We start from the raw sequence: 17,099 nt of genomic DNA, 5'->3' as shown, positions 1-17,099 counted from the left end.
CTGACCTAATTTTGATGATTGTTACATTCTCCCCCCCCCCCCTGCTAAAGTAAATTTCGTCCCAAAATTTATTTTGTGCCAGATTCCACTGTAGTTTCCTGGATAGCTTCCTATTACGAATACCCTACCACGGCCTAACGTCCTTGACTCCTTAACTTTGGACATTCCTTCTTGATATGTCTAATTTCACCACACTCAAAACACGCTCTTCCTCCATCATAGCCTGTTCCAGTGTTTGTTCCTTGATTTTTTGTTATAGGTTTTATGCTCCTGCAGTAACTCGCAGTGTGTCCCCTCTTTTTTCACTTCATGCAAATATAACAGTCACCCGCGTGTTGATGGTTACATTGAGTACACCATGAACAATCACCTAGGTGATGACGGATGCACTGAGAGCACCCTGGGAATGTTACAACATACCTTGGATTCATGGGTATTGTTGTTGTGACTGCATAATTAGTTGTTACATCTTGTCTCTCCTCAGATGATTGTCTGGGATTCTTCCCATTAAATTTGCACTTGTTCCTTCCGAATTCCGGAGAATCAGCTATAAATCCCACTTGGATTTTTGTGATGGTTACTTGATGAGCTATTCACTTGGTACTGTCATATGTTGAAGGCTTCGATGCGATCAACATTCCTTTGATTTGTGATGCTAGACCACATATATATCGCTCAATCTTCTTATATTTGGGGGTTACAAGAGTTGGACACAATACCGCATGGTCGTTGAATCTAGCGGTATAATCATTTATCTTGGAACGCTTTATTGTTAGGTTCCACATCACTTGTTCCAGCTTTTGTATTTCCTCTCTTGGATAATACTCCTCTACTAGCATAATCTTCAGCTCTTCCCATTTCATGGAGTTTGCAGCATCAATTCCCATTGTATTAACATGATTGTTCCACCATGTTAACATTGCATCAGTGAAGGTACATGCAGCAAATCGTACCTTACAGTCGTCCGGACAAAAGCTTATTTGAAATATTGATTATGCGTTTTCAATCCACCGGGTCAAGTTAACAACCCCATCCATTCCATGGGAGCTCTTAGGTTTGCAATTCATAAAATCCTTATAGGTACACATTCTAGCAGTCCCTACATTGCCTTCGTTTCTAACTCCACCTCTTGTGAGATTAGCTAGAGACGTAACAATTCTTTGAGCTATGATTTCTTCAAGTTTTGCTAAACTTATTGAGGGGTTAATTTCTGATGGTGGTGGTTACGGTTATTGTTGTTATGGTCCTGGTCGTTGGTTAAGGTTTAGCCGAGTGCTACTTCTTCTAGGCATTTTTTTTAGTTCCTATACATTATGGATCGCCAAGTATTTAGTCTATCAAATGTTACTCCCAATTTAAATAGTTCATATGATCAAATCATAATAAATTATACTTGTACACCTGCACCTAGTTGTGATAAGATCTTTGAACATATGAACTTTAGTTGGAATATTTTATCTAAATCCTTGAGATCAAAAATACTTCAGGTATTTAGGTGTATTATCATTGCAGGTGTGAGTCTTCATATATGACTCTATATTTTTTATTTGTTGTATTCATGCTCTTTTAATTATTGTTTGTTACTTCAGGTCTATCTGATAAAAGCACCAACCAGTCAGGACAGTCGAAGGGCAGGATCATTTTAGCATATAGTCGTTCTAAAATCCAGTAACCCAAGCGACATGTTTATCCAGTCACCGCTCCTGTAAGTAGTCCTTTAGTAGTATAATTAATAATACTTTATATTGTAGGCTAACGGATATACCTAAACCTAATAGAGTAAGCCCTAAACTATAGTCGTGCTTTCTTAAGAAAGTACTAATTCACTATAGTTAATAGCTCTGATACCAATCTGTCACACCCCGACCGTCGGCGGAAACACCGGGCAATGTAACGTAATTTCTTGTATCATAGTTATCAACTTCCTGAAAACAGATACATTTTAAAATCCACCAACATAAAGTTGGTGAGTTCATAAGTTTTGAATCTAAGTAGAAATAGTACTTTTTCTCAATTCAAAAGTATAGATTTGAAAATATCGTTTTGACTCTCCAACATTTAGTATATATATATATCCTAGGTATAATGGTTTACTTAACAAATAAGTAGTATACCTATAAGTCTCATACAAATGTTTGTAATCCCATACAAACTAAGGTTGCTACGTATAAATCTTATTTCAATTCTATACGAGTAAAACCACTACGTATAAATCTATTTAATTCTATACGAGTAAGTAGAATAGGTATAGTGGTCTACTTAATATACAACTATTATACCTACTAGATTTTTATACTTAGAGTATACGTCTTTGAGAAACTTATACTTAACATTCATACTTGTATATCGACAAAGTATAATGCTTCTAAAGTTGTGCTACCATGAGTTTGTAGCTACGACTGTATGACTTAGTTTTATACCTCTTATAATTATTACAATGATAAAAAAATTGTGGTAGTTACAAGGATCACACATTTTGGTAGTACAAGGATCGCACCTTGCGGCAGTACAAGGATCGCACCTTGCGGTAGTAGAAGGATCACATCTTGCGGAAGTACAAGGATCAAACCTTGCGATAGTACAACAACTATAACACGAGGGAAAACCAGCTTTTATCATAATAAAACCAATAATCACAACGTATAGCATTCCTAGTTTTGTCTTGACATAAAACCAATAATAACAACATATAATGTTCCTAGTTTCATCTTGACATAAAACCAACAATAACAACGTACATATCAATTAGCATATAGAACTTCTAAGTATAACTTAGGAACTATATCGCACACAACATATATATAGAACTCCCAAGTATAACTTAGGGTCTACATCTCACATAATATATATATATATATATATATATATATATATATATATATATATATATATATATATATAATCATAAGTATAACTCAAGATCCACATTAGTATATTTCTATAACAATAGCACGCTAACAAGTTTACAATAGTTATACAGATACAAATTAATTATACCCCGACTAATGAACATACTATTTTATCAATATAGCATTAACTTGTTTTCAATATTTCGCATGCGTTTTCCCCCGAAAACATTAAAATTGGGGCCGTGAAACCCAACTAAATATCGTACTTTTACAGAATCTAACTTAAAACATTCAGCTGTTCACAATCACCGGGCTCAGGAAGCGAAACGACTTCAGAAAAAGAGAGAGAGAAAAGATTAGGTGTGAGGAATGGATGAGGTCGAAGCCTCTGTTAATAAGCTGATTTTTGTCCCTCACGATGTGAGAATGATAGATTCACATCGTGAGCTATGACAAGAGTCATCCCGTAGCATTAACGCGTGTTTTCTAGCCTCGAATAGCGTCCTGCAACGTCCTGACGTCATGAGAAACCCTTGCTCACGTGGTGAGCTTTTGGGTTATCCTTTCTTAGACCTCTAGCATCAAAATGTAGCGGTTTGACTCCTCACATCGTGAGTTTTTATGCTCACATCGTGAGTCCAGTCAGATTAGGGTTTCTAGCACCTATCATGCTCTAAGACAGCTGTAACTTTGGAAGGTCGTAACTTTTGAATACGAACTCCGTTTTTGACATTCTTTATATCCACACATAGGTAATTCCGAGTACTTCAACTCTCTATTAGATTCTAATAGGTAATTCTAAGCCTATTTTAAATTCCTCTTGTTATAGAGATTTTATAGTGTTAGAGTTTATCATGACTTCTTCATGCAAAGTCAAATTTAGACGTTCTCTTTATTTTTGGAATCGTATGTTTGTATACTTTGATTTATACTATAAAGTATGTATGAAAGCTCATATTTGTATTAGAATTTATCATGAACTACATAGTAAGTTTTTACATTATTAGTTTAACAAAATCACATTACATCATTGGTATAATCACATGTGATTGTTATCTACCTAATTTTGACGGGTGTTACAATATATACCTTTTGACTTCCCTTGTTGTCGTGTCAGTCGTCATTCCATTCCTTTAGCCTTGGGGTGTTGTCTCGGTCGACTTCATATGCTGTTAGGTCATTAGAGATTTGTTGCTCTACGATAGTCCTGATGGAAGCTGGGTATACCGGTGTTAGTCCTTGTGTTCGCGTGGTTCCATCCTATAGTAGTAGATATAGGGGTGCAAACGAGCCAAGCCGAGCCCGAGCCTGGTCAGGCTCGGCTCAGGCTTGTTTAAGTTATACGAGGCTCGAGCTCGAGCTCGGCTCGATTCGAGCTTTCTTTTACTGAGCTCGGATCGAGCTCGTAAAGAATTATACAAGCTCGGCTCGGGCTCGGGCTCAGCTTGTTTGTTGTTTGATGTACCTAAATAAGCTTAAGCTCGGCTCAAGCTCGTTAAGAAGCTCGTTTACTAATACCCGAAATCCATAATTTCCCATATATATTTATATTTTAATATAAGAAGATAATAATAAATTATATTATATAAAGGCTCGTTTAGGCTCGCGAACCTAATCAAGCTTTGTGACATAGGCTCGAGCTCAAGCTCGTTTAATAAATGAGCTCGACTCGGGCTCGTTTAAAATCGGTTTCGAGTCGAGCTTTTAACTAGCCGATCCCGAGTAGCTCGCGAGTAGCTTGGCTCGTTTGCACCCCTAAGTAGATATATTATGATTACTTCATATAAGTAGGAATGATTATTGAAAACCTTGGATTACTTTCCAAAATTCAGTTAGCTTGATCATGATTGTTATACTATTTTACTTATTGGGATGCCCTCGGTGCATTCTGGCTACAGAGGCAGATTGTATTTACCTGATAAGTTTTTTTAGTACCTTATCTTCTTATCGGCTTTCTGCATTTTCCAAGATGCTTAGATGATTTCCTTAAGTGATTAGTATGATTTTGTGACAACCCGAAATTTCTGTTCTAAATCAAACCATTTCAATCCAATAGTAGTAGAGCAGTTGCAGTGAAAATTCAAACTTTTGGAATAAGTTTGGCAGTTTTAGGGTTTTACACCTAAGGAGTTATTAGGAGAGTGGTTGCACTAGGATTTTGTGCAACACTGTAATTCCATTACTCTAGGTCATTAGAATCCATTCCGAGAATAGAAATATTTTCTGCCAAAAATCTCTGGACTATAAATAGAATTCTGAACCAAATTGGTTCATTACTTGATTTCCATTTAGAGAAAAGCCAAATACTCTCTCACTGATCTTCGGGTTTTCATCCCAGATTGTGAGTCTGCTTCCCTAAATGTGTTTTAATACTTGTTATATGCCTTATAACATTGTTTAAATGTCCAAATCACAAGATCCGGGAGTTTACCGCCCAAGAACGTTCTTGGGGAGTAAACTCCAAAATGAAGCCTAAAGGCCACATAGTCCCATTTCCGTGTTAGGCATCTAACTAAGGACTTAGTGTATGATCATTAGAGGCTAGAAACAAATCAAAAGCAAGTAGTTTGAGGAGTTTACGGCCAAGGAACCACCTCTTGGGCCGTAAACTCCAAGTAAAGGGCACAAATGAGTGCCTTGTGATCCCTAGCCTTAGAACAAAAACCTAGAAGCTTTAAACTCATCATTTATGCCAACAAAACCCTTAGAAATCATTTCTATAAGGGAGTTTACGGCCAAGAAACTCCTTGGGCCGTAAACTCCAAGTTTTAGGTTCCAAAATGCCTTTAAACTCTTCCTAAGGCTTAGTATTCATTTTTGGCATGTACCTTAATGTGTTTAGGACCTAGATAACACATGAAAAGCATAAGTGTTGGAGAGTTTACGGCCAAGAGTATTTCTTGGGCCGTAAACTCCTTAAATGGGGTCAAAGGACACCCTAGACACTTCCGTAGGCCAAGAAACTTTTAGGGCAAGTACTTAGATGAGGTATGGACTAGTTAAAAATCTTAGGACCTCATGTGTGAGGGAGTTTACGGCCCAAAGAGTTCTATGGCCGTAAACTCCATCAAATGGTCCCATTTAGTGCCTTAAACCTTCCTTAACCAAATGGTTGAAGCCTAGACTTGTTCCTAGAATTGTTAGACACTTGAAAGGACAATAAGAACCCTCCCAAGGGAGTTTACGGCCGTAAACTCCAAGGGAAAAGGATCTTTGGGCCGTAAACTCCCCTTAGGAGTCAATATGGTACCTTAAACTCTTGTCTAGCCTTGAAGCAATTCCCCTCTAAGGTTGTGGTACTTCTAAACTCCATTACATGGCTTGTTTGAGGGTTTACGGCCAGGAGCGTACTCCCCTGGGCCGTAAACTCTAATGAATATGGTCTTTTGACCTTAAACTTCCATTAGGGGCATTGCACTTCTTTGTTTCAGCCCATTAGCCTCCTAGCACTTGACCAAAAGTGTTGACCTCGCGCTTAAATGTTTATACTTGTATAGTTAGTGATTAAATCTCTAATTATTTATATACATATGTCTTCATATGTATTTAGGATCATTGTGTGTGTCTAAGTCATCACTTGACACCAAGCACTTGTCCGATCCTTCCGTACGATAACAGCCCGTTCATTTCCAGTCACATACTGCAGGTGAGTTCATACCCCTTAACTAATGTTTTAAACTATTTCAAATGTTTTATGGGGGGGATACAAGTAGAATCATGCTACTTCTTATGTCAAGCACATGTGATTAGTAAGTAGGATTATATTACTTATTACATCAATCACATGTGATTAATATACAGCATTCAAAAGATTTGGCTACTCATTAGCCGTTTTACCAAATAGTTTCCTTCAAATGATTTTTTTAAACATTTTATATGTTTTAAACTACTTCTTACACTGTACTTCTTACTCTGTTTATCAGACTTCAAACTTATTTACAACTGTGTTTCAAACAAATGTTTCTTTATACTCAAAACTGTTTTATTATACTTATGCCTTCAAATTGTTTTATAGATTGACATCAAGTCGATCATCTCTTAAAATAATATTTCTGTTTCAAATGTTTTACAAAACTTACTTATGTTTTTATTTTATTATAAATTGCATGCCTCTATATGTATAGTTATATAAGAAAAGTTTAAAAGACTTAGGAAGACTATCCACCCTATTTCCTTTTCGCGCCTTGAGATGTGGTCTGGTGGGACATTGGGTATTCGTCCGAAGGTCGTTTAAAGATTTGTTATATATCATGTGTACATATATAGTCATAAAGTGTCTTTCCAGTTTATCCTATGCCCTTGGGTAGCAAGGGTATACATCCACGTCCATACGTACCACCTAGATTACTAGTAAGCTACCATATGGGTAGTTCAGGAAGATACTAGAACCATTACTAGAACGCGATATCATACAATGAGTCAGTTCATTCATGAGTCAATACTTTCTAGAACATTACTATACATTACATGTACAATTATACTAGGACGAGAACATATACATCTATACTAGAACGTTTACATTACTATACTTGCTAGATAGAGAGAACACACATTACAGCTAGCACACGTTGAACATTACAGTACAATTACTATACATGCTAGATAGGGAGAACACACATTCTAGCTAGCACACTTAGAACCTTACCGTACTCTACTATAATATTTACATTATTATACTTATAGGAGTACTTGTGCATAGATATATCAGTAGGAGTCCTATTACATTTTATATGTATCGACTCTGTTATCAAATCCGTGTTCTTACCTTTACCTTGTGATAAAATCACATAATCGACGAGATAGAATTGATTATTATCCTAGTACCAAAGGATACGTATTGAGGGATTGACCATTCCGAGAATCTCTGTTAGCTACAGAGGTAAAAGTACATCCACGAATGTCAAACGGTTGGTACCATTACAGGTGCACAATTAAGGGATTAACTATTCCTATACCCAGCTGTTAGCAACAGAGGTAAGAGTACATCTACGGATGGCTTAAAGTTATCAATGATAGTTACCCTAGTACCAAAGGGTAATATTCAGTTTAGTTATATTATTACCTTATTTTGTGACTCATTCACATAACCAAGGAGGTGAATTATATTTAGGTATCCTAGAACTAAGGATACAATTTCTTATAATGATAATAATAGTGACACAGTTAGGTCTTGGTAGAAGACTACATTCAGAACAGTTAGGTCTTGGTAGAAGACTACATTCAGAACAGTTAGGTCTTGGTAGAAGACTACATTCAGAACAGTTAGGTCTTGGTAGAAGACTACATTCAGAACAGTTAGGTCTTGGTAGAAGACTACACACAGAACAGTTAAGTCTTGGTAGAAGACTCCTTTTGTTACTAATAGGAATCATAGGGATTTCTAGGGATTTTCAAACATTTACTGTTGAGCTACAAACATTTTCATACTTATACTAGCTTTCTTTCAAAGTAATGTCATGTCTTAGAAATTATAAGTTTTCACAAATTAAGACACATTAATACTTATGATCTCACCAGCTTTATAGCTGATACTCGCTTTCAAAATTACTTGTATCCTCAGGTCATCATAGACAGGTACCGATGCAAGGAGAAAGGAAGATGGAGCTTGTTCAAGACTTATCTTTCATTTTGATTTATGCTTTAGTGTTTATCAAAATTTGACAGAATACAATTGTATAATAATTATTTTATTAATGCAATGGATGTTGTTGCTTGTTTACTACTTTACATTGTTGTTGATATTATACATGACGTCCTCCGCCCCAGAACGTTTCCGTCGTTCTTGGTTTTGGGGTGTGACAGATTGGTATCAGAGCATTGTTTATAGTGAATTAAGTATATCAACCCATAAAAGATATACTAACTATAAATACATAAGGGATTAAAAATACTCTGACCAAGAGTTTATACTTTAAATAGTAAAATATATAAGTAAGTATACGTGCTGCATTCATACTAAAATCAATGTCATTAGGACAGTACAAAAGAATTACGATTGTTGGGCAACACAAGTGGGCTTAGAGACATATGGTTGAAACTGGGAAGATATAGCCTGATCACCTATATTATCCGAGGGTTGACTAGCATGTGCCTAAGTTTAAGTGTGTGGTTGCAACAATGCTAAAATCTTACCAACCCTACCACAATGAGAACAATAGAACATAACAATAATTTAAAATACTATAGGTGTATTTTGGTGTTACTATAAGTACTTTATACTTGAGAATTAAAATGGGATCTTCATTACTAGATTGAATAGTTGCTAAGTGGATACACTGAGGCTACATGTAATTAGGATGTTATAGACTTAGAATCTGTGATAATTTTGCCTTACCCCTATTCTGTGTGAATAAGGAGTTAAGGTCACTTATTCGAAGGTCTATCCTATTTAGATTACACATAGCTGGTATGCACTTCACAAATAGCGATGTAACTAATGAAGGTTTTCTAAATGATTATCTAGATAGTTCGTCTAAATAATTATCTTCTTACCCTAAATTCTCGCATAGAGATCATAACTGGACTCCATCCCCTTGACAACCAGTACCTTCCGAATGAAGTCATAGCTGGTTAGTTTGGAGAAGAACCAGAGAATGATCATCCTATCCCCTTGGATGATAACCGTGATGAAGGCTTTTCGTATGATGCTAACCCCGAGCCAGAGGTTGAGAACCTACCCCGAGTAGCTCCCGTTTCAATTCCTAACCCTCTTCCGGCTTTTCATGGCCTGACCCTGAGTGAGTGGAATGCTTAGAAACAGGGAGCCAAGGACAAGATCAGTATATGCTATTTGACGGCGACCGAAGCTTCTACGACTTGAGCAATGAGGGCTTAGCAGATATAGTCTTGCCAATCTTGGTCCGCAGAGAGGCCATAAATGAGATTCAAGGCAGGACAGCCCTACGTCAGATTATAGAAGTAGTCGCCTATGCTAGAATGCATACCCTCCACACCATTCATCTAGAGGATGCTCACGGGAGATCAGAGAGAAACCACGAAACCCTGCTGCAAGCACTGGCTGAATCACGAGCCGAAGTCTAAGAGCTCCAAGTACGCCAGAAGGTGTGCGAAAGACACCTACTTGACATGGAACGTCAATTGGTTGAACTAAGAGTTCACCAGAGGGATGACCGTCGCCGTAGTAGACGCTTTACTTTAATTTCCCTTATAAAAAGAAATCGTGTTTTTCTGTCTATGCCCGATGTGGTATTTTCTATGAAATTATCTTGTTCCGTAAGTACTTTAGTTAGGTCTTTATGCTGTCAGGAACTATCTTCTGAGGATATGATGTAAGACCTTTACAAGGTCATTTTCTTGAATCTTTACATCGTGAATATCCAACGTATTGACAGCCGGCTAACTTTTGTGTCGTTCCTCATTCAAGTACTTTTATCTTACTTTCATTGGAGCCTATCTGAATCATACTTTAGTCAAGTCATTGAACTATGGTGATTCATTCCAAGAGACACTTCCAAGTCTCTTTCAGTGGTTGGATCTTGTTATTCACCAACCCACGATACCTCAGCTCGAGCGACAAACGTCTTGAGATCATTCTACGAACATACTACCCTACAGTACCAGGACTGCATCATAGGGATGTAGGTCAAACCTTAGCGATCATACATTCATTCTTTAACCAGGACTGCATCATAGGGATGTAGGTCGAACTTTCGAGATCATACTCTTACTCTTTTCATGAACAATCTAAGTACATCAGGGTCAACCAGAATCGCTCACAAATCTTTACTCTTTCATGTTACAGAATCATGTCGTCATCCGGAAACAACCAGCCAAACAACGAGACCTCTACTTTTCCGATGGACGCCGCTACCTTTCAAACGGTGTTTACAGCTGCCGTAGTGGCTGCAGTAACCGCGGTCATTGCGCACCGTAGCACTATCAACACGGTCGATACTGCTGATGGGAATGAAGTTCCCAATCAAGATATCCATCCAGGAAGTCACCCAACAGTAACAGTCCCAGGCTCACAAAGCCAGAAAGCAGAGAACAAGAAACGAAAGCGTCAAGCCCGGAAGGAACGCAAGAGAGCCCAAAAGCTGGCTATACCACAACAGCAAGTGGAAATCCCTGCCGTTCCCATACCGCGCAGGTCATATGAGGGAAAACTCCCGAAGTGTGAGAAGTGTAGTTCCCATCATCATGGGACTTGCCATGAGATGCAATGTTGCAATTGCCTGAACATAGGGCATCATGCCCGTGACTGTGGAGCACCGAAACGACCTGTCACTCAAGTCCCTTTCATCGAGACTAACCCTGCGCACAAGTTGAGTTATAGCGCAGAACGATTCAAGAAGCAATTTTCGAGGTGGAGTAACGAGGAAGGCACTCGTGTCCACATAACACTAGCTAAGCACCGAAATCCCGTCACCAAAGCTAGTACTAGCCAGTCATGTCACTAATGTGGTGAGACAGGGCACTTCAAGAGAGATTGCCCGATAACACAGAATTCTGGCGTAGATGGGAAGATTCTCAGGATCACAGCCGCAGGAGAACCTGCTCAGGAACCACGTTAATGTTATTAAGGCGTTCGTTGTAACAGACTTATAAACTATCTAGGACTAGTACAACTAGAGTCTTACCTTTTGCGAGATCCTGTCTGTATAGGAATTCTCGTGCTGCGTATACTTGTCTTTTGTAGTATATCTTATTCGCAGCATTACTCTTGTGGTAAATCTAAAGTACTGTAACTTTGTTCATGGTTGCATAGTTGTGTTTTGTCTGTAACCGTCTTATGTTAATTCTAATGTCTTTTAAAGTTTCTGTATGATTCCGACAATATCATACGACTCGATTAAATTTGATCCTCGCGAAAACAGCTTCATACGTACATCCCTATCTTCTAGATCACTTTTCCAGCGAAGCCGTCATATCAGAACGCCGAAGTACTCATTCCAGGAGTACCTCCTAGTTAATTTCTTTCTGAAGAAATCCCCGAAGTACTCATTCCAGGAGTACCTCCTAGTTAATTTCTTTCCGAAGAAATCCCCGAAGTACTCATTCCAGAAGTACCTCTTAGATATTTTCTTTCCGAAGAAATCCCCTAAGTACCAATCCTGCAGTACGTCAAGTTCAATTCAGGGATTCATGCGAATGGTCTATCACTGAGGAAGGTATACATAAGAGTGTTATATAATCAAGGTTCTACAGGTTTAGAATTGATGATTCTGCCTTAACTCTCTTCCTCCTTGGGATGTGAGGGTAAGGAAGAATCAGTTATTCGACTATCTTTTCAATCTTAATTATATACGACTCGTATACACGAAATTGTGATCGTGAAGCCCTGTATGAATTCTAAAAATGGACTTCAGGACGGAGAAACTGCCTAAGTATACGAGTAATCACATCGTCATGTGAATAAACTTAGAACCCAGTACGACTCCCGAAAACAGATCACCCTATAGTTTAAACACCCACGGAGATGCAAGAACAGTACGAACAACTTAGCGAACTGCACATAAATAGAATCAGAAGACTAGGTTTCTCACCTTCGAGAACCCCGGTCAGATTCTTCCAGAGATCGATGGATCGCATCGTATGTGCCTCGGATATCGAGGATTCCGTCGAGATTTTCATAGAAATCGTTATCTCTGCCTCGCATCGACAAAATGATTAATCACACGTAAGGAAAGAATCTACTTTCAGAAATGGACCTGAGATCCGAATATCACCAGTTCGATGTGTTCGGGAAGGATGTCTGGAAGACTATCTTCCGAATTCGATGCGGACGCTTTGAGTCCGTAGTGATACTTTTCGGATAGGACCAGTGCACCCATGGTTTTCATGAGATAAATGATTAGGGTTACGTCTTTCTTACTTGGATCGATTCGTCATTTCCCCAAGAAATGACTTATTTATCTACCCTCGTAGTAAGAAGAAAGCCCATGGAAACATTCCTTCATAGGAACTTTTAGCAAAGTTCTATAGGCTCGAGTTTCAAAAATTGAAGAGTCAAATTTCTAGAACACACTGTTAGTAATGTGAGGAATTTTGAGCACTCCTTCAATTTGCCCAAACCGTTGAGCATTTATCAATACCAGAGACGCCGACAGTTTTTCGCCAAATTCTAGGTCTTACCGACCTACCGCCTTAGTTCATTCAGAACTCCTCGCAAGCTACAGAAACTCGTACGACTTTGACCCAGCAAGGGATGGCCTTTGACTGAGAAATTACGCAAGAAAAGGAACCTTTGAGTTTCCGAGTGGGTGACCAAGTTCTTTAGGATAACTCACTCTGGGAATGGCTTAATACGCTTCGTAAAGCGTGAAAAACTAAATCCCAATTTGACAGGACCTCCGGGATTCTTATCAGAATCTGTCCTGTGCCTCGCACAAACTACACCTACTCCGCGAACTTAGTAGCGTACTTTCTACTCTTCCCATCTCGATCGTGAAACCATACCTTTCCGTTAGGACTCTTACAAGTCCACTCGTCGAGATCCTCGCCTTCGTATTAGAACCATAGTGACCCTCGACCGAGAGGTCAAGTCGACGAAGCAACGCCGTCGCCAATTAGTGAAGGTTCGTTAGGATACCAACCGAGAGCCCGATTTCACTTAAGTACGCTAGAACCAATCGATTAGGAAGTTTCCTCCTCACGTCTCGATCATTCATGCATACTTCCTTGCCTAGATTCTAATTTCGGGACGAAATTCCCTTTAACAGGGGGATGAAGTGAGAACCCGAAATTTCTGTTCTAAATCAAGCCATTTCAATCCAATAGTAGTAGAGCAGTTGCAGTGAAAATTCAAACTTTTGGAATAAGTTTGGCAGTTTTAGGGTTTTACACCTAAGGAGTTATTAGGAGAGTGGTTGCACTAGGATTTTGTGCAACACTGTAATTCCATTACTCTAGGTCATTAGAATCCATTCCGAGAATAGAAATATTTTCTGCCAAAAATCTCTGGACTATAAATAGAATTCTGAACCAAATTGGTTCATTACTTGATTTCCATTTAGAGAAAAGCCAAATACTCTCTCACGGATCTTCGGGTTTTCATCCCATATTGTGAGTCTGCTTCCCTAAATGTGTTTTAATACGTGTTATATGCCTTATAACATTGTTTAAATGTCCAAATCACAAGATCCGGGAGTTTACCGCCCAAGAACGTTCTTGGGGAGTAAACTCCAAAATGAAGCCTAAAGGCCACATAGTCCCATTTCCGTGTTAGGCATCTAACTAAGGACTTAGTGTATGATCATTAGAGGCTAGAAACAAATCAAAAGCAAGTAGTTTGAGGAGTTTATGGCCAAGGAACCACCTCTTGGGCCGTAAACTCCAAGTAAAGGGCACAAATGAGTGCCTTGTGATCCCTAGCCTTAGAACAAAAACCTAGAAGCTTTAAACTCATGATTTATGCCAACAAAACCCTTAGAAATCATTTCTATAAGGGAGTTTACGGCCAAGAAACTCCTTGGGCCGTAAACTCCAAGTTTTAGGTTCCAAAATGCCTTTAAACTCTTCCTAAGGCTTAGTATTCATTTTTGGCATGTACCTTAATGTGTTTAGGACCTAGATAACACATGAAAAGCATAAGTGTTGGAGAGTTTACGGCCAAGAGTATTTCTTGGGCCGTAAACTCCTTAAATGGGGTCAAAGGACACCCTAGACACTTCCGTAGGCCAAGAAACTTTTAGGGCAAGTACTTAGATGAGGTATGGACTAGTTAAAATTCTTAGGACCTCATGTGTGAGGGAGTTTACGGCGCAAAGAGTTCTATGGCCGTAAACTCCATCAAATGGTCCCATTTAGTGCCTTAAACCTTCCTTAACCAAATGGTTGAAGCCTAGACTTGTTCCTAGAATTGTTAGACACTTGAAAGGACAATAAGAACCCTCCCAAGGGAGTTTACGGCCGTAAACTCCAAGGGAAAAGGATATTTGGGCCGTAAACTCCCCTTAGGAGTCAATATGGTACCTTAAACTCTTGTCTAGCCTTGAAGCAATTCCCCTATAAGGTTGTGGTACTTCTAAACTCCATTACATGGCTTGTTTGAGGGTTTACGGCCAGGAGCGTACTCCCCTGGGCCGTAAACTCTAATGAATATGGTCTTTTGACCTTAAACTTCCATTAGGGGCATTGCACTTCTTTGTTGCAACCCATTAACCTCCTAGCACTTGACCAAAAGTGTTGACCTCGCGCTTAAATGTTTATACTTGTATAGTTAGTGATTAAATCTCTAATTATTTATATACATATGTCTTCATATGTATTTAGGATCATTGTGTGTGTCTAAGTCATCACTTGACACCAAGCACTTGTCCGATCCTTCCGTACGATAACAGCCCGTTCATTTCCAGTCACATACTGCAGGTGAGTTCATACCCCTTAACGAATGTTTTAAACTATTTCAAATGTTTTATGGGGGGGGGATACAAGTAGAATCATGCTACTTCTTATGTCAATCACATGTGATTAGTAAGTAGGATTATATTACTTATTACATCAATCACATGTGATTAATATACAGCATTCAAAAGATTTGGCTACTCATTAGCCGTTTTACCAAATAGTTTCCTTCAAATGATTTTTATAAACATTTTATATGTTTTAAACAACTTCTTACACTGTACTTCTTACTCTGTTTATCAGACTTCAAACTTATTTACAACTGTGTTTCAAACAAATGTTTCTTTATACTCAAAACTGTTTTATTATACTTATGCCTTCAAATTGTTTTATAGATTGACATCAAGTCGATCTTCTCTTAAAATAATATTTCTGTTTCAAATGTTTTACAAAACTTACTTATGTTTTTATTTTATTATAAATTGCATGCCTCTATATGTATAGTTATATAAGAAAAGTTTAAAAGACTTAGGAAGACTATCCACCCTATTTCCTTTTCGCGCCTTGAGATGTGGTCTGGTGGGACATTGGGTATTCGTCCGAAGGTCGTTTAAAGATTTGTTATATATCATGTGTACATATATAGTCATAAAGTGTCTTTCCAGTTCATCCTATGCCCTTGGGTAGCAAGGGTATACATCCACGTCCATACGTACCACTTAGATTACTAGTAAGCTACCATATGGGTAGTTCAGGAAGATACTAGAACCATTACTAGAACGCGATATCATACAATGAGTCAGTTCATTCATGAGTCAATACTTTCTAGAACATTACTATACATTACATGTACAATTATACTAGGACGAGAACATATACATCTATACTAGAACGTTTACATTACTATACTTGCTAGATAGAGAGAACACACATTACAGCTAGCACACGTTGAACATTACAGTACAATTACTATACATGCTAGATAGGGAGAACACACATTCTAGCTAGCACACTTAGAACCTTACCGTACTCTACTATAATATTTACATTATTATACTTATAGGAGTACTTGTGCATAGATATATCAGTAGGAGTCCTATTACATTTTATATGTATCGACTCTGTTATCAAATCCGTGTTCTTACCTTTACCTTGTGATAAAATCACATAATCGACGAGATAGAATGGATTATTATCCTAGTACCAAAGGATACGTATTGAGGGATTGACCATTCCGAGAATCTCTGTTAGCTACAGAGGTAAAAGTACATCCACGAATGTCAAACGGTTGGTACCATTACAGGTGCACAATTAAGGGATTAACTATTCCTATACCCAGCTGTTAGCAACAGAGGTAAGAGTACATCTACGGATGGCTTAAAGTTATCAATGATAGTTACCCTAGTACCAAAGGGTAATATTCAGTTTAGTTATATTATTACCTTATTTTGTGACTCATTCACATAACCAAGGAGGTGAATTATATTTAGGTATCCTAGAACTAAGGATACAATTTCTTATAATGATAATAATAGTAACACAGTTGGGTCTTGGTAGAAGACTACATTCAGAACAGCTGGGTCTTGGTAGAAGACTACATTCAGAACAGTTAGGTCTTGGTAGAAGACTACATTCAGAACAGTTAGGTCTTGGTAGAAGACTACATTCAGAACAGTTAGGTCTTGGTAGAAGACTACATTCAGAACAGTTAGGTCTTGGTAGAAGACTACACACAGAACAGTTAAGTCTTGGTAGAAGACTCCTTTTGTTACTAATAGGAATCATAGGGATTTCTAGGGCTTTTCAAACATTTACTGTTGAGCTACAAACATTTTCATACTTATACTAGCTTTCTTTCAAAGTAATGTCATGTCTTAGAAATTATAAGTTTTCACAAATTAAGATACATTAATACTTATGATCTCACCAGCTTTATAGCTGATA

This window comes from Lactuca serriola, chromosome 3, assembly GCF_051521515.1.
Source record: "Lactuca serriola cultivar US96UC23 chromosome 3, Lser_US96UC23_V15, whole genome shotgun sequence".
Lineage (NCBI taxonomy): Eukaryota > Viridiplantae > Streptophyta > Magnoliopsida > Asterales > Asteraceae > Lactuca > Lactuca serriola.
This window is presented reverse-complemented; position numbering follows the sequence as displayed.